Source organism: Mobula birostris, chromosome 6 (genome assembly GCF_030028105.1).
Source record: "Mobula birostris isolate sMobBir1 chromosome 6, sMobBir1.hap1, whole genome shotgun sequence".
Lineage (NCBI taxonomy): Eukaryota > Metazoa > Chordata > Chondrichthyes > Myliobatiformes > Myliobatidae > Mobula > Mobula birostris.
This window is the reverse complement of record NC_092375.1, coordinates 12,764,658-12,790,226: the sequence shown is the minus strand read 5'-3', so window position 1 is coordinate 12,790,226 and position 25,569 is coordinate 12,764,658. Positions and strand designations below refer to the sequence as shown.

Sequence of the window (25,569 nt, the reverse complement as noted above, 5' to 3'; positions counted from 1 at the left end):
TGAGGGTAGCAGACACCAACAGAATCAACAAACTCATTCGTAAGGCCAGTGATGTTGTGGGGATGGAACTGGACTCTCTAACGGTGGTGTCTGAAAAGAGGATGCTGTCTAAGTTGCATGCCATCTTGGTCAATGTCTCCCATCCACTACATAATGTACTGGGTGGGCACAGGAGTACATTCAGCCAGAGACTCATTCCACCGAGATGCAGCACAGAGTGTCATAGGAAGTCATTCCTGCCTGTGGCCATCAAACTTTACAACTCCTCCCTTGGAGCATCAGACACTCTGAGCCAATAGGCTGGTCCTGGACTTAGTTCATAATTTACTGGCATAATTTACATATTACTATTTAACTATTTATGGTTCTATTACTATTTATTATTTATGGTGCAACTGTAACGAAAACCAATTTCCCCCAGGATCAATAAAGTATGACTATGACTTCTTCTGGGCAGTGTCCTTCTAAGACGGGTGACCCCGGCCGTTATCAATACTCTTCAGAGATTGTCTGCCTGACATCAGTGGTCACATAATCAGGACTTGTGATACGCACCGGCTGCTTATACGCCCATCTGCCACCTGCTCCCATGGCTTCCTGTCTGTCTGATTGGGAGGGGATAAGCACTTTGTCCAAGGGTGACCTGCAGGCTAGCAGAGAGAAGGAGCTCCTTGCACCTCCTTTGGTAGAGATGTATCTCCACCCTGCCACCCCGATAGCATAGCAGTTAACACAACTGCTTTTCACTGCCATCAATCAGCAATAGTGAGATCAATTCCCACCAATGTTTGTAAGGAGTTCATTCGTTCTCCCTGTAACAGTGTGTGTTTCTTTTGGATGCTCTGGTATCTTCCCACATTCCAAAGATGTACAGGTTAGTAAATTGTGAGCATGCTATGTCAGTGCCTGAGGCATGGCTATACTTACCATCCTCAGACTGTGTTGGTCACTGATGCAAATCTTTTAATTGCATTGTTTTTGTTGCGATTTTATTGGGTACATGATTACGTGCTGCAGTTCTGTGTTGCAACAGCTGCTGCATTTCAAAGACTACTCCACTGTCTTTGAGGAGGTTTGGGACACCCTGCTGTTACTGTAAGGCCCTTTTAACAGTCCAAGTCTACCTTGTTGTATGTGAATTATGCAGTCAGTCACAAGCTGAACATTACCACGATTGAGTATGCACTCACGTGGCCCTTTTTGTTATGACCACTCTGCTTATAATCATTGCACAGAGCCCATGCTCTCAGCTTCCCTGTGGTCTTCATTGTTACTGTGCTGAAAACCCATCAGTGCTGCTAAAATTCCTCCAAGCCACAGATGAAGCTCATGCAGAGAGAGGTCCTGAGCATCACCATGGCAACGGGCTCAGTTTAGCCTCTCAAGGTCGTTCACTTGAAAGAAGAATTAGGTCCTCCTCTCTGTGAGGCACAGTGATTGCCAGTGAATGCACTCACTCAGACTGTGAAAAAGGAAGAGCATATTCTCTACTGTTTAACTGAAGGATTAAGGGCCCACATTTCACTCAGAGGCTCGGAGGGCATGCTGAAAACAAACAGCGGATTCATAATGTACACAAAATCTTAGAGGAACTAAGCATGTCAGGCAGTATCAATGAAGTAGAATAAAGAGTTGATGTTCCAGCAGAGACCCTTCATCAGGACTGGAAAGGAAGGGGGAAGAAGCCAGAATTCAAAGGTGGGGGGACGGGGGAAGGAGCACAAGTTGGCAGTTGAGGGGAATAGTGGGTGGATGGGGAAGTGGGGTGTGAATTAAGAAACTGGGAGTGGATAGGTGGAAGAGGTAAGTGGCAGAAGGAGGAATCTAATAGGAGAGGAGAGGATGGAAGCCAAATGGAGATGATAGATAGGTGAGAAGAAGAGAAAGAGAGAGCGGATAACCAGAATGGGGAATGGGAAAAGAGAAGAAGGAAGGAGGGGGGTGAAGAAATTACCAGGTGGGAGAAATCGATGTTGGTGGAATATGAGGGGTTCTCCGCCCCATGGCCTCATCATAGCAGCAGTGGAGACCACGGACAGACAAGTCCGGATGTGAATAGGAAGTCAAGTTGAAATGGATAGCCACCAGGATGCTGTGCTTTTTGCTGATTCATGGAGCTGGCTGGCATGGAAGTGGGCCATTCAACCCAAATTATTTATGCTAACCAAGGAGTTAACTAGTTCCATTTGCTTATGTTTGGCATATACCCATGCCAATGGACATTTCCTATCCATGTTTCTATCCAAATGTACTTGGGTGATGTTACTGTACCCACATCCCACCACCTGCCCCTCAGGTCCCCTTTACAATTTTCCCCCTTACCTTAAGCCTGTTTTCTCTGGTTTTAGACACAACTAACCTTGGAAACAAAGTGTGAGCTTCCAAGTTCTCTGTTCCTGTCTTGGTTTTATAAAGCTCGGGAATGTCACCCCTTAGCCTCCTTGACTCCGGAGGAGAAAAGCATGCCTATCCACTCTCTCCAGGTGGGGAGGAGGTGAAGATATGTCTTTACCAAAGGAGGTGTAAGGCACTCCTTCCCTCCACTAGTCACCCTTGGGCATCAGCTTAACCCCCACAATCAGGGTCATGTGAAGCCATGGGAGCATGTTGTGGATGGTCGTATGAGCAGCTGGTGCATATCATGTCCTGGTTATGTGACCATTGATGCCAGGCAGACAATCTCTGAAGAGTAACGATAATGACTGGGGACACCCGTCTTGTAAAGACAACGTCCAGAAGAAGGCAATGGCAAACCACTTCTGAAGAAAATAATGTCAAGAACAATCACAGGACCATGATCACTCACATCATTCAATACAGCACATAATGATAATGATGATGATATTGTCTGTCATTATGAGTCTGGCCCTCCGGTCCCAGTAACATCTGTCATTACATATCTGGAGAAGAAGGATGCTTATGTGAAAATGCTGTTCTTAGACTACAGTTCAGCATTCAACACCATAATTCTATCCAGGCTTGACAGGAAGCTCAGAGACCTCGGCCTTGACCCTGCCTTGTGCAGCTGAATCCTGAAATTCCTGTCAGATTGCCAGCAGGTGGTAAGTGTGGGCTCCCTCACCTCCACCCCTCTGACTCTCAACACAGGAGCCCCTCAGGGCTGTGTACTAAGTCCCCTCCTTTAATCCCTGTATACATATGACTGTGTCGCCACCCACAGCTCTTATCTGCTAATTAAATTTGCTGACGACACAACATTGATTGGCCTAATCTCAAACAATAATGAGGTGGCCTACAGGGAAGTAGTCATCTCTCTGACACAGTGGTGTCAAGAAAACAACCTCTCTCTCAATGTCGCAAAAACAAAGGAACTGGTTTTGGATTAAAGGAGGAATGGAGACGAGCTAACCCCTATTGACGTCAATAGATCTGTGGTTGCGAGGGTAAACAGCTCTAGGTTCCTCAGCATCCACATCACCGAGGACCTCCCGTGGTCTGTACACACCAGCTGTGTGGTGAAAAAGGCACCACAGCACCTCTTTCACCTCAGACAGTTGAGGAAGTTTGGTACGGGTCCCCAAATCCTAAGGACTTTCTACAGGGGCACAATTGAGAGCATCCTGACTGGCTGCATCACTGCCTGGTACGGGAACTGTACCTTCCTTAATCGCAGGACTCTGCAGAGAGTGGTGTGGACAGCCTAGCGCATCTGTAGTTGTGAACCTCCCGTGATTCAGGACATTTACAAAGACAGGTGTGTAAAAAGGGTCCGAAGGATCATTGGGGACCCGAGTCACCCCAACCACAATCTATTCCAGCTGCTACCATCTGGGAAACGGTACCGCAGCATAAAAACCAGGACCAACAGGCTCCGGGACAGCTTCTTCCACCAGGCCATCAAACTGATGAACTCATGCTGATTTGAGTGTATTTCTATATTACATTGACTGTTCTATTTATTATAAATTACTATGATTGCACATTGCACATTTAGACGGACATGTAACGTAAAGATTTTTACTCCTCATGGAGGTGAAGGATGTAAGAAATAAAGTCAATTCAATTCAATCTACACAAAGACACAAGAGACGTGTAGAAGCTAGGATCAGCAAATAATGTGTCAGAGGGCTCAATGGCTCACAAGGCTCGATGAGGAAAAAGAAATTGTCGATGTTTTGGATCAGGATTGAGAGTGGAGAAGGAAGATAGCCAACAGTGTATAAGGAGGAGGGTAGGACAGAGTCTAGTAGGTGTTGTGTGACATCTGTTGCTGAGTGGGACAGAAAGCACTCACTAGCAGTAGCTAAGTTAACTATTTATTTACAGGACAAGACAACACCAAACATTCGGCAAACCCTTCAAATACTTATCTAAAGTGTGTGCTCGGGCCCTCTCCCACTACCGCACACTTCCACTGTTCCCGCGGCACTGGTTGCAACCCAGTCCATCAGAGATCCCCAAGACTAAAGGAACCGGGTGCTTTCAGCGAGCTGGATTTATACTCTCCCGGTGCCGTGACATCATCAGCAGGTACCATGGTGCCAAACTCAGCCAATGAAAGGGCTGCAATGCTCCTGAAATGGGCCAGTCCCCTGCTAGCTTGGGGGAACGGCTTTCAATGAAGAGATAAGATTGACACCACCTGCCATGTAGTAGGGTTGGTGAAGGGTGACAATCCAATGGAACCAACATTCTTGTGAATCTGTTTCTGCATCCTTCTCTGGCTTAATTATATCTTTCCTATTTATGTACATCCTTCCTATAGTACAGTGAGGAGAACTACGCACAATACACTACATGCAGATTCCCACTTGTATATTCATGCTTCCCTGACTCTCAGCACTCCCTTCATGACCCTGATAGACTTGATTATATTGGGGTATCGGAACACAAAAGACCAACACAGGAGGCGGACTACTGATAGGTGAGTGTAACAGTAGCATAGTACACCACCTAGTACAGAGCCAGTGATCAGAAGACCAGGGTTTAATTTTCACCACTCTCTGCAAGGAGTTTATTCATTCTCCTCTTTACCATGCACGTTTCCTCCAGGCACTCCACCACCTTCCAATAACTTACAGGTTGGACGTACGGATTGTGCTGGGGGCAGCCCGCAAGTGTCACGACGTTTCTGGTGCCAATGTAGCATCCTCACAACTTAATAACCCTAGCCATTTGTCCATGGAATGCAGGAGGAAACCAGAGCACCTAGAGGAAACCCTAGCTGTCACAGGGAGAACATACAAACTCCTGAGAAACACACGCAAAATGTTGGGAACGCAGCATGTCAGGCAGCATCAATGAAGCAGTCAGCGTTTTCGGTTGAGACCCTTACGACAGCAGCAGGAATCGAACTCAATCTTATAGCAAGAGCAGTAAAGCGTGACTCTAACCACTATGTTACTGTGCTTGGGGGCCTGAACCTCTTAATCTCTCTGCCTCTCCATCTTTCTCCCTTAACCTCACCATCTTTATCACACATCTTAAAACTTACCTCTTGAGCAGGTTTTCAGACACCATTGTATCTCCATTCAAATGTTGGTTGAATGTGTTCTTCAAGCGCTCAGAAATGGATTTGCATCATTAAAGGTGCTACGTAAATATATTTATTTATTGAAATACAGTGACCCTTCCAGCCCTTTGAGCAACACTGCCCAGCAATCCCCCGAGTTAATCTCAGCCTAATCACGGGACAAATTCATCATCATCATCAGGTGCCGTGCCCAGTTTGAGCTTTGACTACCATGGCCCACACACTCCTGTTTCGGGTCAATTGGATCAATTCATTGGTATTCATTTCCAGTTCTCTGGCTGCTGTCTCCATCATCATTTGTCTTTGTCTTCCTCTTGCTTTCTTCCCTTCAATCTTTCCCATAATTACCGTTCATTCTAACTCCTCTTTCCTAATCAGATGCCAATGAAGTTATGTTGCCTTTTCACGATCTCATACATTAATTCTTTTTGTGTTTGCTCTGTTCATGACATCCCCGTTAGATATTCATTTCGTCCATGATATTCTCTGCATCCTCCTCAAAAACCACATCTCTGCTGCTTCAATTTGTTTCCTCATGTTACTAGATATTGTCCAACATTCTGAGCCATATAACATAACTGGATAAACGTAACATTTCAGTACTCTGAGGCAGGCTGTCATGCCTAGTTTAGTATTGGTCAGTATACTCTTCATTCTCGTAAAGGTGTCTTTTGCCATCCCTATTCTTCTTTTGATGTCCATGTTGCACCAACCGTCTGATGTCACCCAGCTTCCTAAGTAGCAAAGGTTCTGTACTTGTTTTATGTCTTCCCCATTTATTCTCAGCTTGCAGATCAGGACAATTTACAATGACCAATTAACTCACCAACCAGCCTATCTTTGAACTTTGGGAGGAAGCCGAGCACCCTCTGAAAACCCGCAGTCTTGGGGAGAATGTAGAAGCTCCCTACAGGGAGCGGTGGGCATTGAGTCCAGGTTGCCCGTACTGTAAAGTGTAGTGCTAACCACCACACTACCGTGTCACCCAATTGTTTAGTCACATGATTCTAAAAGTCTTACGTGTATCTCCATGGTTATTCTGTCATTACCATTGGATGAATGTGTCCGGTGCTGACACTTGCCTGGTTAAACTTTATTTTTGTTGAAGGCCAATTAAGAAAATCTCATTCCATCATGGACATTTCCATTTGTTGCCATGACAATCTGCCTCAAACTGAAGGCATAATTCAAACAAACGAGAGACAAGAAATATATGAATGCAACTATCTTAATTTAATTTTAAAAGGTAGTTAACACGATTTTGCAGTTCAATAAACAATTCTCCCACTCCGTGTTGAAACAAAATATTAATGTTTGCAAACAGATTCAATTTTTTCACCCAAATCGGGTGGAAATGATTGGACAATTCCCCTGTCAATCATCCCTGGAATCCACTCTTTTCTAATTGAGGTTGACTTGACACACAGAATTAATCTACATTCTGCACTCTCTGCATTTTTCTGAGAGGGTTTCCTTAATTGTTTTAGATGATGTTGCTGTGGTGTTGGGCATGAGTTCTGTTAGCAATACTACACACTTATTTATCTTCATAGGGTCATTCAACATGGAAACAGGCCCTTTGGCCCAGTTGGCCAATGCTGACTACAAAAGAGTTAATGTATGAGGCATGCTTGATGACTGGTCCTGCACTTGCTGGGGTTTAAAAGAAGCCTACTGAATATTGAAGGACATAGATAAAGTGGGTGTGGAGAGGATGTTTCCTGTCGTTGGGAGAGGTTCCACTGCTGTCTGGATTTAACCCTTACATCCTGTTCATATTCTATGCCTTCACAGTTGTATGGTCCGGGTCAATTTTGACCCGGCCCAAGAATCCCCTCATAGCAAGTGTCTATCCCAGATTTTGAACCTCAGATCTATTTAGAATGTATAAATAGCCTACCTGACATAAATAAATGGGTGATTAATCCTTAATTAATGTTTCAGAGAGCAGGGAGAGTGTATTTTTTAGGTTGTACACCACTCGTTCATGGAGAAAAAACATGTACTATAACACAATATCATGTCCTATTTTACCTAAGACATGAAAACATAACAGCCATAATGATTTAAATATATTTTATTGAAACTGAAAATGGCAAGGACATTCTGGAACAAATATAACAAAAAAAATTGCTGTTTGCAAACTAGTCTTCGTATTCAAAGCACTGGTAGGAAACCTTGCATGTGTGGCCCTTGCATATGCGTTTCCCACATTTGCAGCAAGTTGTCCCTGTTTTGCAGTCCTATTTTGCAGAGAAGAATTTGCATCTCCTTCTCTTCTGTCCCCTTGTGTTGGCTTCTTGTGGGACTTGTTCTTGATCAAGGCCAGGTTCAGATCGTTGCACTGCCCTTACCATTGCTGCTGAGGCTGCTGTGCAGGGAAGGTGGTGTCGCCTTTGCATAAAAGGAGTCACATGGGCCTTTCCAAGCTCCTCCAAAAAGAACCTCCTCCAGTTCCTCTCATTTGCCCTCCAGGTAGGGTTCAGCTCACTCCATATGACAAAGGCATTGTAGGTCAATATGTCAATGATGTTATGGAATATGGCGAGAGGCCAGCGGGCTGTTCCCCTTTTGCAGCTGTATGTGCCTGTTATTTGTCAAGATTGTCCACTCCTCCTTTATTGGCATTGTAGTCAAGAATGATGGCTGGTTTTCTGTCCCCCGAGCGCTGACCTCTGCAACCTTATGTAATGTGCTCATAAGGATGACATTCTTGTTCTTCTTTTGCATATACGAGGCAACTGTGGTGTCATGGGTGAAAGCAAGCTTAGAAGACAAGACATCTCTCTCCCTTGTTGCAATCAGAGCAGGTGGCAGCTCCGGCTTGTTCCCCCTCACAGTGCCCACCATTGTGATGTTCTTCTTCAGGAGCACCTGACCAAGCCCGTCAGATGTGAAGAAGTTGTCACAGGTCACGTTGTGTCCTCTTAGCCCTTCTGTCATCTCTAACATGACGCGCATGCCTTGTATGCTCTCTGGGGCTCCCCCAGCTGGCTTCCCAGTATATACTTGCATATTCCAAGCATAAGTGGAACGTGCCCACAGGCTGCCCATAACTGTATTCCATATTGTCCTGGCTTGCTAGGCATGTACTGACAGAAAGGACAGCGACCTGCAAAAACACAAATAGGGGAAAAATCATTTGATATCACAACCAATAGCATGTGTATGTTGAAGCAGTGATTAACTAGTCTAACAATAAAAGGGCAGGCATTTATTACCTCTGAATGGAACCAGTCTTTCATCCACTGTGACCTCAGGACCAGGGTTGTACATGACAGGCGGCCGTTCCACCCACTTATCCCAGACATCCCTGATTGCTGCCAGTTTGTCAGTGACGCGCCGCGCAGGTCTCGTCTCACGGTTGTCAAATCCGAGCACCGCCAATCTGGTACAGAACATTTCCGGGGACACGGTGGCACGAAAAATTGGTCTTCCCGTCTCAGCATTCCAAAGACTAGAAGCAGCCTCACCTCGGGATCTATACACACCAACCTGTATTAGAAGCCCCACGTAGGCATGTAGGTCAGTCACATCCATGGTCTTCCATTTTTGATCCTAAAACCACCATTTTCCTTGACTTGACCCACACTGGTGGATCTATTCCACATTTATTCCATTCTATTGTTCCAGGTCAGCATCCATGTACAAAAAATTTGTAGCACCTGTACAAAAGTATAAAATTTTTAAATTTTTTTCATTTTGGTGAAACTTGGGCCACTTTAGGAAAAGTCATCAAATTTCATCTATAAAAAATGGCATTTAGAGTGTTTTTACTGCCGTCAGATGTCAAAACGGGTCAAATTTGACCCGAACAGTATGTAGGGGTTAAATATATCTCTTTACATGGAAGATAAGGCATGAACATAGAATAAGGTAGCCATCTCCAAGAGTAGATTGGCTAAACTCCTCCCTTTAACATCCAGTAGCATTAGCATTGTTGAAGCCTCAGACCAACAACCTGGGGATTGGTAAAAACTGAAACAAACTAATAATTTGGCACAGTAGAACAATAGTTATATTGTTGGACTGGCACCAGAATTTTCGGACCAATGTTACAGGAACCTCTGGGTTCAAATCCCACCCTTGGTAGTTAGGAAGTTTAAATTTAATTAATTGAACAAACCTTAAATCTAAGTAGTGTTGGCAACCATGAAGCATGAATCAGAACCAGAATCTCATTTATTATCACTGACAAATGTCATGAAGTTTGTTGTTTTGTGGTAGAAATGCATTGCAATACATTAAAAAGTTATTATAAGTTACCATGAGAAATACTTAAAATTAATAAGTAGTGCAAAAAGAGACCATAATAGTGAGGTAGTTTTCATAGGTTCATGGACTGTTCAGAAATCTGATGGCAGAGGAAAGAAGTTGTTCCTAAAATTTTGTGTGTGTGTCTTCAGTCTTCTAAATCTAGTGGACTGTCGTTGAAACCCATCTGGATTTAAATAATTAGAAATGTTAAGTACAAGAGGACATTGGTTTAAGATGAGAGGGGGAATGTTTAATGGAGACCCAAGGCACTGCAGATGCTGGACCCTGGAGCAAGAAACAAAATGCTGGAAGAACCCAGCAAGTCAGGCAGCATCTGCGGAGGGAAAGGAACAGTCAATGTTTTGAATGTTTTGGGTTGAGACCTTTCATCTGGACTCAGACAAAGGGTCTGGAAGTGACGTGCAGTATCTTGCAAAAGTCTTTTTTTTTGTGTATGTGTGCGTGTATATATATATGTTGTTGTTCGTCCATCGTTGTCGTCGATGAAGACCTCGACACCATTATGACGGTGTCGAGACCAGCGCTTGATTTGAATTTAAGTGAGGGAGAGTTGCCCAGCGTCAGCCTCACTCTCCCTTCCCAATTCCCATCTGGATCCAGCGGCAAGACAGAGTCCAGACGGCTGGAGATGGGACTAGGCGCAGTGGATGACCAGGACGTCTTCTGTGTCTTGTCCTGCTCTACACGTTCCACGACGCTTGCAGAGACCGCCCTCTTGACCGTTGGGCCTTCCGTTGGTCTCGTCTGCTCAATCCGCCGGAGTCTGTCTTCACATGCTGGGATAGACAACTCCCTATCTCACCGAGGGTTTGAGACCCGTCAGCTACCCTCACCTGGTTTAGCCGGCTTGTCGAAGCCGTTGCCTGGGGTGTGGCCGCTGTCGCATGCAAACAGCTACGGGGAGCCACAGGTGAGAGCTGAGTGCCAGGTGGGGACCAAAGGTGGACAAACCACCCTGAAAATGACGCGACATGTTCCCCCACCAGAGGTGCTACCCCTCCCTGACACCCCATACACCCCATATATATATATATACATATATATATATATATATATATATATACACACACACACGCACTCACACACATACATACATACATACATATATATATATATATATATATATATACACACACACACACACATATATAGCTGTTCTGATCTTCTTGCTTTCTGGGGTATTGGAACTGTCTAGTGTGGATTGATGTTTCGAAGGAATCCTTCTTTAATGATTATTAGTCCATCTCACTGATGGACAACTTGTCCATTTGAAAAGCCATCTGAATACTGTCCATGTATACTTATTTTTCATCAGGGTATTAAAGAATAGGCACAGTTCTCACAAATAACAATCTCCTTCTCCCCTCTTTGTAATATTAAATGGGAGTGTTGCATATGAATGTCCTGAAATATTATTGAGGATCCCTACCACTCATCCCACAATCTCTTTGACCCACTGCCATCAGGAAGGAGGTACAGGAGCATCAGGACTAGGATTGTCAGACAGGGGAATAGCTTCTTTCCTCAAGCTGTCAAACTAATAAATATCCTGTCACCACTAAGGTCTGGTCACTGGACAGCGAACTATTTACTGCTTACTGTTTACCTGCGCAGCACGCTACATTCGCTTTAAATTGGACTTTATTAACTTGTTTGTGATAATATTTTGGTTTATGTGCTGTGTGTGATATATGTTTTGTGGGTGCACCATGGCCCAGAGGAACATTGTTTTGTTTGGTTGTATATGTACAGTCTGACAATAAACTGGAACTTGAATTTAAAAACTTACCAGGTCAGGCAGCGTAGGTTGACAGAGAAACAGAGTTAAACTCTTTGCCAGAACTGGAGTTCCTAAAAGAGAAGTGGCAGCAACTTCAACACTAAAATTAATTCAGCTCTCCAAACTGAAACATCAACTGCTCTCCTCTTTCCACAGATGCTGCCTGACCTGACAAGTATTTTGAGATTTTCTGTTTCTGTTTCCTCATTCCAGCATTTGCATTCTGAGATGCAAGAAGTGCTGCAGGTGCTAGAAGTTTTGAACAACACATACAAAATGCTGAAGGAACTCAGCAGGTCAGGCAGCACCTATGGAGGGGAATAAGCAGTTGACATTTCAGACCAAGACCCTTCATCAGGACCTTTGTCAGGTTCATGTTCAAGTTTACTGTCATTAAATGTATACAGCTGAACAAAACATTGTCCCTCTGGGGCCAAGGTGAAAAGCACAGTCACACAGAGCACATACTGTGTAGTTACAATCCAGCACATCCATTCGCAAAATAATATTAGCACAAGTCCCTGAGTGCCATGGCCTGGAGACTGACAGGTTGACATAAAGTGCAAGGTGCAAGTTAACATTAGACATTACTGCCGCTATTATAATAAAAAATCAGGAATTGTATTAATATGTGAAAGAGCAGCAATAAAAGATGAAAAGTGACCAGTGATGGATGAGAGGGTGTTTGTGAGTTGTGGAGTGGTGGGACAGAGGGCTGGCAGGGTATTCAGGGGTATCTGATAGCTGATCAAGTTCAAACTCAAGTGTAATTGTCATTCAACCATACATGATTGACCATGAATACAGCCAAACGAAACAGCGTTACTCCGGGGCCAAGGCACAAAACATGATACCAACAGTCACACACAGCACAAGGCACATATACCACATACCTGTATACTGCAAGATAGAAAGCAGATATTAAATATCAGTAAAATACAGTCACACAAAAAGTATATAGTCCAAGACCCTGAGTCCATGAGTGTTGCAGCAGTCTGCAGTCGAACACAGTACAGCTTGTCTTCTGTAAAGTGAACACCAGGGGACAGCACCAACTCCAGACTGGACACCGCGCCACACTGCCTCCGGTGGAGCACTCCGACTCTGACACCTCTCTCCCATAGCTTATTCACCAGAGACCCCACCTAACACTCTGAGAGCAGTCTTACGCACATTTTGTACAACTGCAACATGATATCCCAGATCTATCACTGATTCAGTTGTAAGCTTCAAGGGCAATAAGTGTCTGGCAAAGCGAAGCTGCCACAGTTGTCAAGTAAGGGCAAGCAGTGCGGCTGATTAAATGGCTCCACTACAGAGCTGGCATGTGCTGGATGGGCTGAATGGGTCGGTATGTTTGCTAATTATCAGTGCTTTCTCTTTAGCATCAAAGCTCACATTATCTGTGCAGCAATTACAGACTTCTTGGAATGACTTCATCTGTCTGAATCCCCTAAGGTGTGTGTGTGTGTGTCTATAGCAGACACAGTACTGTGCAAAAGTCATAGGCATAAATATATATAGCCAAGGTGCCTAAGACACTTGCACAGTACTGTATATTATGCCTTTCCAGTTACCAAATAACACTTAATACCACTGAGCTAACACAGAGCTAAGTACTCTTATTCTCAACCATCTTCCTAGTTTAACCAATATACTGTACAGTATTGTGCAAAAGTCTTCAGCACTCTAGCTGGAAAAATTTGCCTAAGTATTTTCATAATCTAGCTTCCCTTTCTTTATTGCTCACTTAGTGGTTCTTTGTTGTTTTTTAAAGTTTTCCCAATCTTCCAGTTTCCCACTACTCTTGGTGACTTCGTATGCACGAGCTTTTGGTTTGATGACCGCATGGGTTTCGTCTGAGTGCTCCAGTTTCCTCACAGAGTCCAAAGAAGTACCACTTGATAGGTTAACTGCTCATTGTAAATTGTCCTGTAAATAGGCTAGGATTAAATTGGGGGTTGCTGAGCAACGTGGCTCAAAAGACCGAAAGGGTCATGCAAAGGAAAGGGTTAAAGAGACTTAGTCCAAATGCTGGCAATTAGAACTAGCTCACATGGGAATCTTGGTTGGTGTGGATGAGCTGACAAGCTTCCCTGCTGTATACAACTCTATGACTTTGCCACAGTTCAGGGATTTGCTGTCTGCACTATAATCTGTTTAAAAGACTATAATGTGGTATAGAAGCAGCAATAGGCCATTTGCCCATCGTCTATTCCACCATTTCATCATGCCTGATCCATTTCCCTCTCAGCTCCAATCTCCTGTCTTCACGGTTCCCCCCTCCCATCCCTTCACGCCCTGACCAATCAATGTCTGCCTTGAATATACCCAATGACTTGGCCTCCACACCCGTCTCCTGGCTGACGACCCCAGCCGCCTCCTGGCAATGTGTTCACCCAACTCACACCCATGGACATCTGAAGAATTCAAGATTCAAGGTTGTCCAATGTCATTCCCGGCACAGAAGTGCAAAGAAGGTTGAAATAATTTTTACTCCAGATCTTATATATACATAAGACAACTTAAATACACAGATCCTACGTCCATAAAGTGACACTAGGAACAGGAGTGTCTGTACATATGGTGACTGACAGGAATTCAAAAAGTGGAGGTGATGATCAGCCTTACTTCTTGGAGAAAGTCACTGTTTTTGAGTCTGGTGGTCCTGGTGTGGATGCTAAGTAGCCTCCTCCCTGATGGGAGTGGGACAAGCAGTTTGTGAACAAGGTGGATGGGATCTTTCATGATATTGTTGGTCTTTTTCCGGCACCTTACTGTACACACCTTGATGGCAGGTAGGCTGGTGCCAGTGGTGGATTGGACAGTTTTGACTACCTGTTGTTAAACCCAAGCACTGCCTGATCGAAACTGCTGGGATGTGACGGCGTGTAACAGGTGACAAAGTAAATCTGAGGGACAGAGAGGTCCTCAGAGCGAAGAGGGCCAGGGAGGGAATGCGGGAGATTGACAAGGTGACGGGGCAGGGAGATGTGACGGCTTGGCAGGCAGATGGAAGCCAACAATGAGGAAACAGGCAGCCATCATTAACTTACCTCTGAGAATCGCTGCTGATATTATCCAACAAGCGCAAAAATCCAGGAATGACCCGCTTGAGGCTGCCTGAACCAGTTGAACAACTGTTACAACCAACTCGCAATTAGGGCGGAAGGGAGATGCAAATTAAATAGTCTCCGGCTCGTAAGAGTGACTGCGCAAAATACTGGGCTGATTGATCAGGGCAGGGTGGACTGGATCGGATCAGCGAGCGCCGCGGTCAAACGGTGAACCCATTAGCGGAGATGTCTGGTGTGCTCTTCATTCTGGTGGCGATCGAGGCCGCTGCGTAACAAGTGGTTCAAGTTTCACAATCAGTCACGTCTCAGGGTGACATCACTTCAAAGAAACGGGCTTCCCTTCCTCCAATGTATTACTGAGATGTCCGCCGTCTTCAAAAAAATGGACTTTCCTTCCTCCACAAACAACGCTACCCTCACATTCCATTTCGAGCACGTCTGCCCACACCACATCCACCCACCACCCCACCAGAGATAGGGTTCCTCTTGTCCTCACCTACCATCCCACTAGCCTCTACTTCCAGCACATAATCCTCCATAATTTCCACCATCACCAACGGGATCGTAGCACCAAGCATATCTCTTGGCCCCCACCCAACTATCCGCTTTCTGCAGGGATCGCTCCCTACGCGACTCCCTTGTCCATTCGTCCCTCCCCACTGATCTCCCTCCTGCTACATACCCTTGCAAGTGGAACAAGTGCCACACCGGCCCCTACACCTCCTCCCTTACTACCGTTCAGGGCCACAAACAGTCCTTCCAAGTGAGGTGACATTTCACCTGTGAGTCTGTTGGGGTCACCTACTGTATCCGGTGCTCCTGGTGTGGCCTCCTCTATATCGCTGAGACCCGAAGTAGATTGGGAGACTGCTTTGCCGAGCACCTACGCTCCATTTGCCAGAGAAAGCAGAATCTCCCAGTAGCCACCCATTTCAATTCTACTTCCCATTCTCATTTCGATATGTCAGTCCATGGCCTCCTCTACTGCCACAATGAGACGACACTCACCTTGGAGGAGCAGCACTTTATATTCCGTCTGGGTAGCCTCCAACCTGATGGCACAATTATCCATCTCTCGAACTTCCTGTAATTGCCTCCCCACCACCTCCACCATTCCCCATTCCTGTTTCCCTCTCTCACCTTATCTCCTTACCTGCCCATCACCTCCCTCTGGTGCTCCTCCTCCTTCCCTTTTGTCCATGGTCTGTCCTCCCCTATCAGATTCCCCCTTCTCCAGCCCTGTATCTTTTTCACCAATCAACTTCCCAGCTCTTTACTCCACTGCTCCCCCCTCCCAGTTTCACCTACCACCTACCACCTCGTACTTCTTCCTCCCTGCCCCCACTTTCTTACTCTGACTTCTCTTCCTCTCCAGTTTTGATGAAGGGTCTTGACCCAAAACGTCAACAGCTTACTGCTTTCCATAGTTGCTGCCTGACCTGCTGAGTTCCTTCAGTATTCTGTGTGTGTTGCTTTGGATTTCCAGCATCTGCAGATGTTCTTGTGTTTATAGTATTTATTTATTGCTGCCACAAAACAACAAATTTCTCAACATATGCCAGTGATATTAAACCTGATTCTGGTTCATATTTTGGTGCAGCATGGGATTCCAGATATCACAATCCTGCCCTGATTGCCACTCGCTGATCACCATGGGACTTAATCCGGGCTGTTAGGGTGGATTCCCATAATGGAAATCGCCTGTGCATGATTTGATGAATCTCAAGATTGTAAATGGTATACATACTTTGATAATCAATTACTTTGAATTTTGTGTAACGTGGGAGGCTGATACACAGGCAGCCACCACACAGTCTTTGACAGATCGGGGTCAGGGTCCAGTGGCATGGACGACTGGGGACCGTTCACCGCTGTAGCCTTCCTCCACCCTCACTGGCATTGTGATGTATCAACGTCTTCCACCAGCTCCACTGTTGAGGACTTGGTTGGATTTCTATTTGTCTGGAACCTTGACTTTACCATGGACAACCCTATGGTGGTGATGATGGCATTGCTCTTGGGATTTATTTTATTTTTATTTAGCGATAAGGCACAGAACATGCCCTTCCAGCCCAACAAGCCGGACCGCTCAGCAACCGATTTAGCACTAGCCTAATCACGTGAAAATTTACAATGACCAATCATCATCATAGCTTGTCACAGCAGACAGCCCGCCACTCTGGTGTTGTTTGGTCGATGTTGAGCAGGTCAGTGTCAGGGAAATCAGGTGAGAGTGGGCAGTTGCGCAGAACGTGTTTGATGTTCTGCACCCTTTCGCCACACTCATAGGATTCGCAATGACCAATGACCAATGACAATTTACAATGACCAATACTAACCGGGACACCTTTGGACTGTGGGACGAAACCCACACAGTTGTGGGGAGAAAATATAAACTCATTACATTCGGCACCAGAGTGATCTCCAAACCCTGACACCCCAACTTTAAAGCATCACGCTAACCACTACGTTACTGTGGCGTTCTGATTTCAGGAACACACCAGCCTCTCCACCATGACAAGGTGACGATGCTCAGAGAGCTCGGTGAATGTACACTACAGAGCAATGCAACACACACAAAGTGCCAGGGGAAGTCAGCAAGTCAGCATCATCAGTGGAAGGGAGATACACAGTCGGCATTTCGGGCTGAAATCCTTCATCGGGTTTCAGTCTCGGCCCAAAACATCAACAATTTATTTCCCTTCTTCAAAGTTCAGAGTAAATTCATTATCAAAGTACATATATGTTACCACATATTACCTTGAGATTCATTTTAGCAGGCATTTACAGGAACAAAAAAAAACTTTGGTTGGTTAATTGGCCACTGTAAGTTGTCCCAAATGTGTGAGTACAAGCAGAGGCAGAAAGTTTTGAGGAAAAATAAAATGTCATCAATCTGGAAACAGTGTAACTGGGTAGTCGATGGGATTTGGCATAGAACAGGGGTTCCCAGCCTTTTTCATGCCATGGGACCAATACCATTAAGCAAGGGATCCATGGGCCCCTATGCCACAGAAGGAGGCAATTCTGCCCATCATGTCAATGTTAGTTCACTTGGTGGCACTAAAGGGCATGTCTCCATGCCACATGACTCAGTTTTCAGAATCATTTATTTATCATATTTACATCGAAACACACAGTGAGTACATTGTTTGCATTAACAGCCAACACAACTTAAGGCTGTGCTAGGGGCTGCCTGCAAGTGTTGTCAACACAGCACTTTCATATTGCTCAGCAATACAACACAACCAACAGCAGCAATAACAACAACGAAACATCAACAGCAAAACCAAGACCCCTTCCCGCACCTCACGCTCACAGGACAGTCCGTCCCCTGTCCCTGGACCTCCAGACTCACAGACACCAGGCCTCCAGCCTCCAGTTTCTGGCCCAGACCTGCTGGTTTGCAGACATTGGACATCAGAGCTCTGGACAAACGTTGACCAACGGACTCACTGATCCCCGGACTTCAATATTCAGGCTTCGAATAACAGACTCGCTGACCTCTAAAACTCAGCCTCTGGGTATCGACCCCAAGAACTTGCCAATCACAGGACTTTGACCTCCAGGTCACAATCTTCAGACTCATGTGGACCCCTGGCCCAGGACTCACTGACCTGCGGGACGGAGAGTACCTGGCAGCGTATGTGTCAAGTGTACAACTCTATCAAGGAGAATAGTTACTGGCGCACAAAAAATACATTTTGATCTCTTTTAACCATGCAGCGTTGATAATAATTAAAACAATTGTTTAGACTGACAGTCGATGTGCTCTAGTTGACGGTACCATCTCACCAGTGAGACGTTAAACAAAACCCACGGTGATGAGCGATCTCTCAGTCCGAAACAGGCAACAGCAGAGGAGTTTATCCCACTCTCCTGAACAATACCTGGCCCAACACTTCTTTGAGTTTAACTACATTTTAAGTGACTGTCAGGCTGCTGTATAATTGCATAATCTTTTTTATTTATTGAGACTCACAACGCAGAATAGGCCCTTTGGCCCTTTGATCCACACCGCCCAACAAGCCCCCGATTTAACCGCAGCCTAATCACGGGACAATTTACAATGACCAATCGGCCTACCAACTGGTATGTCACTGGACATTGGGAGCAAACTAGAGCACCCGGACAAAACCCACACAATTTCGGGGAGAACGTAAGATCTCCTTACAGGGAGTAGCAGGAATTGAACCCTGGTTGCTGATACTGAAAAGCATTGAGCTAACCACTACGCTACTGTACCACTCCAACAAATAATGGTCTATGTTTGTTGACACATTGGTCCAGAGACCTGCACCTATGCATGGTACTGGTGAGGCCCCGCCTGGAGTACTGCGTGCAGTTCTGGTCTCCTCACTCGAGGAAGGATATACTGGCTTTGGAGGCGGTGCTGAGGAGGCTCACCACATTGATTCCAAGGATGAGGGAGTCAGACTATGAGGAGAGATTGAGTCGCCTGGGACTGGACTCGCTGGAATTCAGAAGAATGAGAGGAGATCGTATAGAAACATATAGAATTATAAAAGGGATAGATAAGATAGAGGCAGGAAAGTTGTTTTCATTGGTAGATGAGACCAGAATTAGGGGACGTACCCTCAAGATTCAGGGGAGTAGATTTAGGACAGAGATGAGGTGGAGCTGCTTTTCCCAGAGAGTGGTGAATCTGTGGAATTCTCTGCCCAGTGAAGCAGTGGACAAGCATTGAAGCCTACGTCATCAAGAACCAACTAAGATGGAGTGGTCAGTCATGTTGTTCGGATGAATGATGAACGTCTGCCAAAACAAATCTTCTACTCCCAGCTTAAAGAAGGCAAACTTAAAAGAGGCAGACAACAGGAGAGGTTCAAAGACATCTTAAAAGCCAACATGAAGAAATGTAACATCAACATCAACATCAACAATTGGGAAACCAATGCCAAGGACAGGAAACTCTGGCAAGCCATCATCCAAGAAGAAACAGCAACTTTCGAAGCCAACAGATGTGCAGAATTAGAAGAAAAGAGAAGAAAATGGAAAGAGAGGCAGCAACAACCAAAGCCTGATCTGCCATCTGGAACTACCTGTCCTGAATGCGGGAGAACTTCCAAAGCCAAGATTGGACTCATAAGCCACTCGAGAGCCCATAAGTAGATCAACAGAATGAAGACCATCATCCTCGACCTTGAGGGATAGCCACGACGACAACGACGACCTCAGTAAATATATTTAAGACAAGGTTGGATAGATTTTTGCATTGTAGGGGAATTAAGGGTTCTGGAGAAAAGGCGGGTAGGTGGAGATTAGTCCATGGTCAGATCAGCCATGATCTTATTGAATGGCAGAGCAGGCTGGACGGGCCAGATGGCCGACTCCTGTTCCTATTTCTTATGTTCTTGTGTGACCTGGTCCAACAACCCAATGATTCACTTTGAGAGCTGGGGATCAAATTAATCAAAAGCAGGGTTATTATTATGGACATATGTCATGAAATTTATTGTTTTTGGCAGCAGTACAGTGCTAGACATTAAGAAATTACTTTAAGTTACAATAATTGATAGGTAGATAAATAATGTTAAAGAGTAGTAAAGACAAGTTCATGGACCATTCAGAAACCTGGTAGCAGAGGGGAAGCAGCTGTACCTAAAGTGGTGATTGTGTGTCATCAGCTCCTGTTCCTTCTCCCTGATGGCAGTAATGAGAAAAGGGCACGCGCTGGGCGGATACGATCCTTCTTGATGGACGTTCCCTTCTTTAGCCACCTTTGAAGATCTCCTTGGTGGTGTGGAGGCTTCCGCCCATGATGGAGGAGACTGAGTCTGCAGTCTCTTTCAATCCTGAACATTGGAGGCTCCACACCAGGTACTGATGCACTTCACAGTACATCTACAAAAATTTGCTGGAGTCTTTAGTAACATACCAAATCTCCTCAGACTCCTAATAAAGTATCACTCACAACACGCTGGAGGAACTCAGCAGGTTGGGCAGCATCCGTGGAAAAGATCGTTCGACGTTTCGGGCCGGATAAAGTTCCCAATAAAGTCTCGCCACAGGCATGCCTTCTTCCTGATTGCATCAATACGTTGGTCCCGGGATAGATCTTCAGAGATGGTGGTGTCCAGGGACTAGAAGCTAGTCACCTTTTTCACTTCGATGAGAAGTGATGTGTGCTTTCCCGACTTCCCCTTCATGAGGTTCACAATTAAATTCAGCTCATAACTGCTCTCTGTAAGTAGTTTGTACGTTCTCCCCGAGACTACGTAGGTTAATTGGTCATTATTAATTTTCCGGTGATTAGTCTAGGGTGAAATCAAGGGTTGCTAGGCTGCACAGCTCGAAGGGTCAGAAGAGCCTACACCACTCTGTATCGCAATGTATAAATAAATCAAATTTGGTACAGAAAGCAATGGTGATTGTGAAAACACACCCCCGGGACTGAAGGACCGAAAATGTATTTCATTCCTCAGTCTGCTCCAAAAGACCCTGCAAATCACACACAGTTCCAGGACAGTGGGAGAACAGGATGGACTATTGGCCTTGCCAGAGGCACCCTCACCCCATGAATGAATCCAAAACTAACGTAAGCTAACACTTCCAATCTTAGAACGACAGCTATTGTACATATCAGAACCATGCCGTACTGAACGTAAAGAGCACTCAGACATCCTAGGCTGGTGCCTAGTGCTGTATAACTGTCTCTTTTCACAATCTGTGGCATGCTGGGAAGTGTGCTGGGTTTTATTCAATATGCGTACTGCAGTGACGTCTATTGGTACAGGGTGAGTTTGCATCTGCTTTCACTTTAGAATCAGAATCAGGTTTAGCATTAACTTAGTATGTCCCGACTTTTTTTTGTGGCAGCAGTACAGTGCAAGACATAAATTACTATTCATTACAAAAATAAATACTGTAGTATGCAAATGTCTGTAGATGTCAGCATCTACAAATACTGTAGATGCTGAGGATGTTCTACGAGTCTGTGGTGGCCAGTGCTATCATGTTTGCTGTTGTGTGCCGGGGCAGCAGGCTGAGGGTAGCAGACACCAACAAAATCAACAAACTCATTCGTAAGGCCAGTGATGTTGTGGGGAATGAACTGGACTCTCTGATGGTGGTGTCTGAAAAGAGGATGCTGTCCAAGTTGCATGCCATCTTGGACAATGTCTCCCATCCACTACATAATGTACTGGTTGGGCACAGGAGTACATTCAGCCAGAGACTCATTCCACCGAGATGCAACACAGAGCATCATAGGAAGTCATTCCTGCCTGTGGCCATCAAACTTTACAACTCCTCCCTTGGAGGGTCAGATACCCTGAGCCAATAGGCTGGTCCTGGACTTATTTCCTGGCATAATTTACATATTACTATTTAACTATTTATGGTTTTATTTCTATTTAATTATTTATGGTGCAACTGTAACGAAAACCAATTTCCCCCGGGATCAATAAAGTATGACTATGACTATGACTTAGACACATATATATCTAGGGTGCCTGAGACTTTTGCACAGTACTGTACTTTGTCAATGTGGAGCAGAGAGCGGGTTTTTATATCTGGCAGGAGTAAAGGATGTTGGGAATGGTGAAGGTGGAGTGCCATGGGAGAGGTGTGGAACAGGTGGTAGAGAAGGAATGCCAGAGTTGGAGGTGGTGTGGGAGTAGACACACCCAGTCCTGAAACACCAGGCAAGGTCATTTGATTCCAAACGATCATTGCAGAATGTCTCTCTGGTGCTTCCTGCTCCCTCCCCTCTCCCTTCCCCTTATCCCAACTGTGATTCCCCTCTCCCTGCCCCCTTCCCACTCTCAGTCCTCAACAGAGACCCATATCAGAATCAGGTTTATCATCACTCACATATGCCATGAAATTAGTTTTTTTTCTGGCAACAGTACAGTGCAATACATAAAATTATTACAGTATTGTGCAGAGTCTTAGGCAGCCTGGTTATACATACTGTATGTGCATAAGACTTTTGTGCAGTACTGTAAATAGTGCAAAAGACAAATAACAGGACGGTGTCCATGGGTTTATGAATCATTCAGAAATCTGATGGTGGAGAGGAAGAATCTGTTCCTGAATCATTGAGTGTAGGTCTTCAGGCTCCTTTGCTTCCTCTCTGACAGTAGTAATGTGAAGAGGGCATGTTCCAGATGGTGAGGGTCCCTAATGATTTTTTTTGAGGCATCGCCTTTTGATGGTGCTGATGGGATTGGTCAGTTTAAATGGTTTGGAATGGACTAGATGGGCTGAAGGCCCTGTTTCCGTGTTGTAGTTTTCTATGATTCTACATCCTCGATGGTAGGAAGGGCTGTGCCCACGATGAAACAGCACTTTACATCAATTGCTATCCATCTTGGATCATCTTGTTTGGCTGCTTAAAATATCTCCATCAAACAGAGGCTGGGCATGTCAGGAATTCAGACAAATAGTTATACATTTATACAGCATGGAAACAGAACCTTTAGCCCAAACCACCCATGCCAACAAATATCCTTCCTGAGATGGTCCCATTTGCCTGTTTTTGCTCAGATCCAAATACCACCTTTGATTTCCTTGCAGCTTGGTGAGCTGATATTTCTATATGTTCCTATTTCTGGCACTTGGTACAAGAGGGTACATAATAACATCATCATCATTATGTGGTGAATTGTATGGTGGGTGATAATGCTCTTCCATCTGTCTTTAATCTGCTTATTCTTTTCTCTGTCCATGACCATGATTGATTTTGACAAATTTTTCTCCCAAAGTGGTTCGCCTTTGCCTTCTTCTGGGCAGCGTCTTTACAAGATGAGTGACCCCAGTCATTATCAATACTCTTCAGAGACTGTCTGCTTGGCATCAGTGGTCACATAACCAGGACTTGTGCTATGCACCAGCTGCTCGTGCGACCATCCACCTCCTGCTCCTCTTTTGGGAGAGATCTATCTCCAGCCTGATACCCAAGCATAATCACAGAATGTACAATAAAGTGTTAAAGTTGCTGAGGAAGTGCAGTACAGGCAGACATTAAAATGAGAGCTCCACAACAAGAGGTCAAGAGTCCATTTTATCATACTGGAACATCAAAGTGAAAATCAAAAGAAAATTATTAACAAAGTACATATATATTACCACATACTACGTGAGATTCATTTTCTTGCAGGCATTTACAGGAAAATTAAAGAAGTACAATAGAATTTGCAAAAAAACTATACATAAATAAAGACAGGCAAATAACCAATGTGCAATAGAAGATAAACTGAGCAAGTAATAAAATAACATTGGGAACATGAGTTGTTAAGAGTCCTTGAAAGTGAGTCTGTAGGTTGTAGTTGAGAGTAGTGGTGAGTGAAGTATGGGGTCAAAGCTGAGCTTGTGCAAGAGCTTTCTTTGGTCTCTGCCTTCACACAGGACCGGCGCTAACAAATCCTGTCGTTGTACATTGTTCTTGTGGGAGTTGAGGGGCAGAACTGCAACCAGAAAGATTGCAAAAAATGTTGGAGTGATGATCGTAAGACCACAAGAGATAGGAGCAGAATTAAGCTATTCGGCCCATCAACGCTTCTCTGTCAATCCATTATGGCTGATTTATTTTCCCTCTCAACCCCATTCTCCCGCCTTCTCCCTGTAACCTTTGATGCCCTTACTAATCCAGAATATATCAACCTCTGCTTGAAATATACCCAATTGGACTTGGGCTCTACAGCCATCTGTGCCAATGAATTCCACAGATTCACCACCCTCTGGCTAAAGAAGTTCCTCCATAACTCTGTTCTAAATGGACATCCCTCTATGCTGAGGCTGTACCGTCTGGTCTTAGAGTCCCCCACTGAGGGAAACAGTCTGCATTGTAATGAGACTGTGGCAGAATCATGAGTTAAAATGCTAAGATGTAAGCAGTCAAACTTGAGAAGGATGCTCAATGGTCTCTCGATTTACGCAGTCTATCACTTTTGCAGAGTCATTGAAGGCAGTGAAGAGTGGAAGATGCACCTCTTTACAATTTGCCTGCGATGTTTAAGGGAAGTTTGAATAAGTTTGGATGGGAGGGATGTGCAGGACTATGAACCAGGTGCAGTCCAATAAGACTAGTCAGAATAACCAATCAGTACAAACTAGATGGGTCGATAGGCTTGTTTCAAAAAGTTCAAAGTAAATTTAATATCAAAATACATATATGTCATCATATACTTCGCTGAGATTTATTTTCTTGTAAGCATTCACAATAGACACAAAGAAACACAATAGAATCAGTAAAAAACCACATACAACAAAGCTGGATAAACACCAATATACAAAAGACAAAAACTGTGCAAATGCAAAAAAATGAATATATAAATAAATAGATAAATAGATAATTAAATAAATATGAAATAAATATCAAAAGCATGAGTTGTAGAGTCCTTATGAATGAATCTACAGAATGTGGAATCACACACAAAATGCTGGTAGAACACAGCAGGTCAGGCAGCATCTATAGGAAGAGGTACAGTCGACGTTTTGGGCCAAGACCCTACGTCAGGACACAGCCGACTGTACCTCTTCCTATAGATGCTGCCTGGCCTGCTGTGTTCTACCAGCGTTTTGTGTGTGTTGCTTGAATTTCCAGCATCTGCAAATTTTCTTGTGAATGTGGAATCAGTTCAGTGTTGGGGTGAGTGAAGTTATCCCCTCTTGTTCAAGAACCTGGTAATTGAGGGGGTAATAACTGTTCCTGGTCCTGTGCTGTAGTACTCTATCAATCTATGCTGCTCAGGATCCAGTCACCATTGAAAATGTCCCACCAAACTCATGGGAACAAATTCAGTCTGCCCAAGTAGCCACTAATGTGCATTGATTGAGGAGGGTTACAAGGAAGAAGTGATGACAATGAGTCTCTGCCTATGCGTGAATGACTTGAAAAGTAGAAGCCTTTTCACCACCAGCCAAGCAGAATCAGAATCAGAATCAGGTTTAGTATTACTGACGTATATATTAAA

At 44.7% G+C, this 25,569-nt stretch overlaps 1 protein-coding gene and 1 pseudogene across 1 annotated transcript in view; one reads left to right on the top strand and one right to left on the bottom strand.

Annotated features, from left to right (window-relative positions):
- Window positions 1-25,569, top strand: part of LOC140199703 (neural cell adhesion molecule 2-like) — a 431,176-nt gene that overhangs the window by 306,106 nt on the left and 99,501 nt on the right. The window lies entirely within an intron of this gene.
- On the bottom strand, window positions 8,085-18,050 carry LOC140198778 (piggyBac transposable element-derived protein 4-like; annotated as a pseudogene).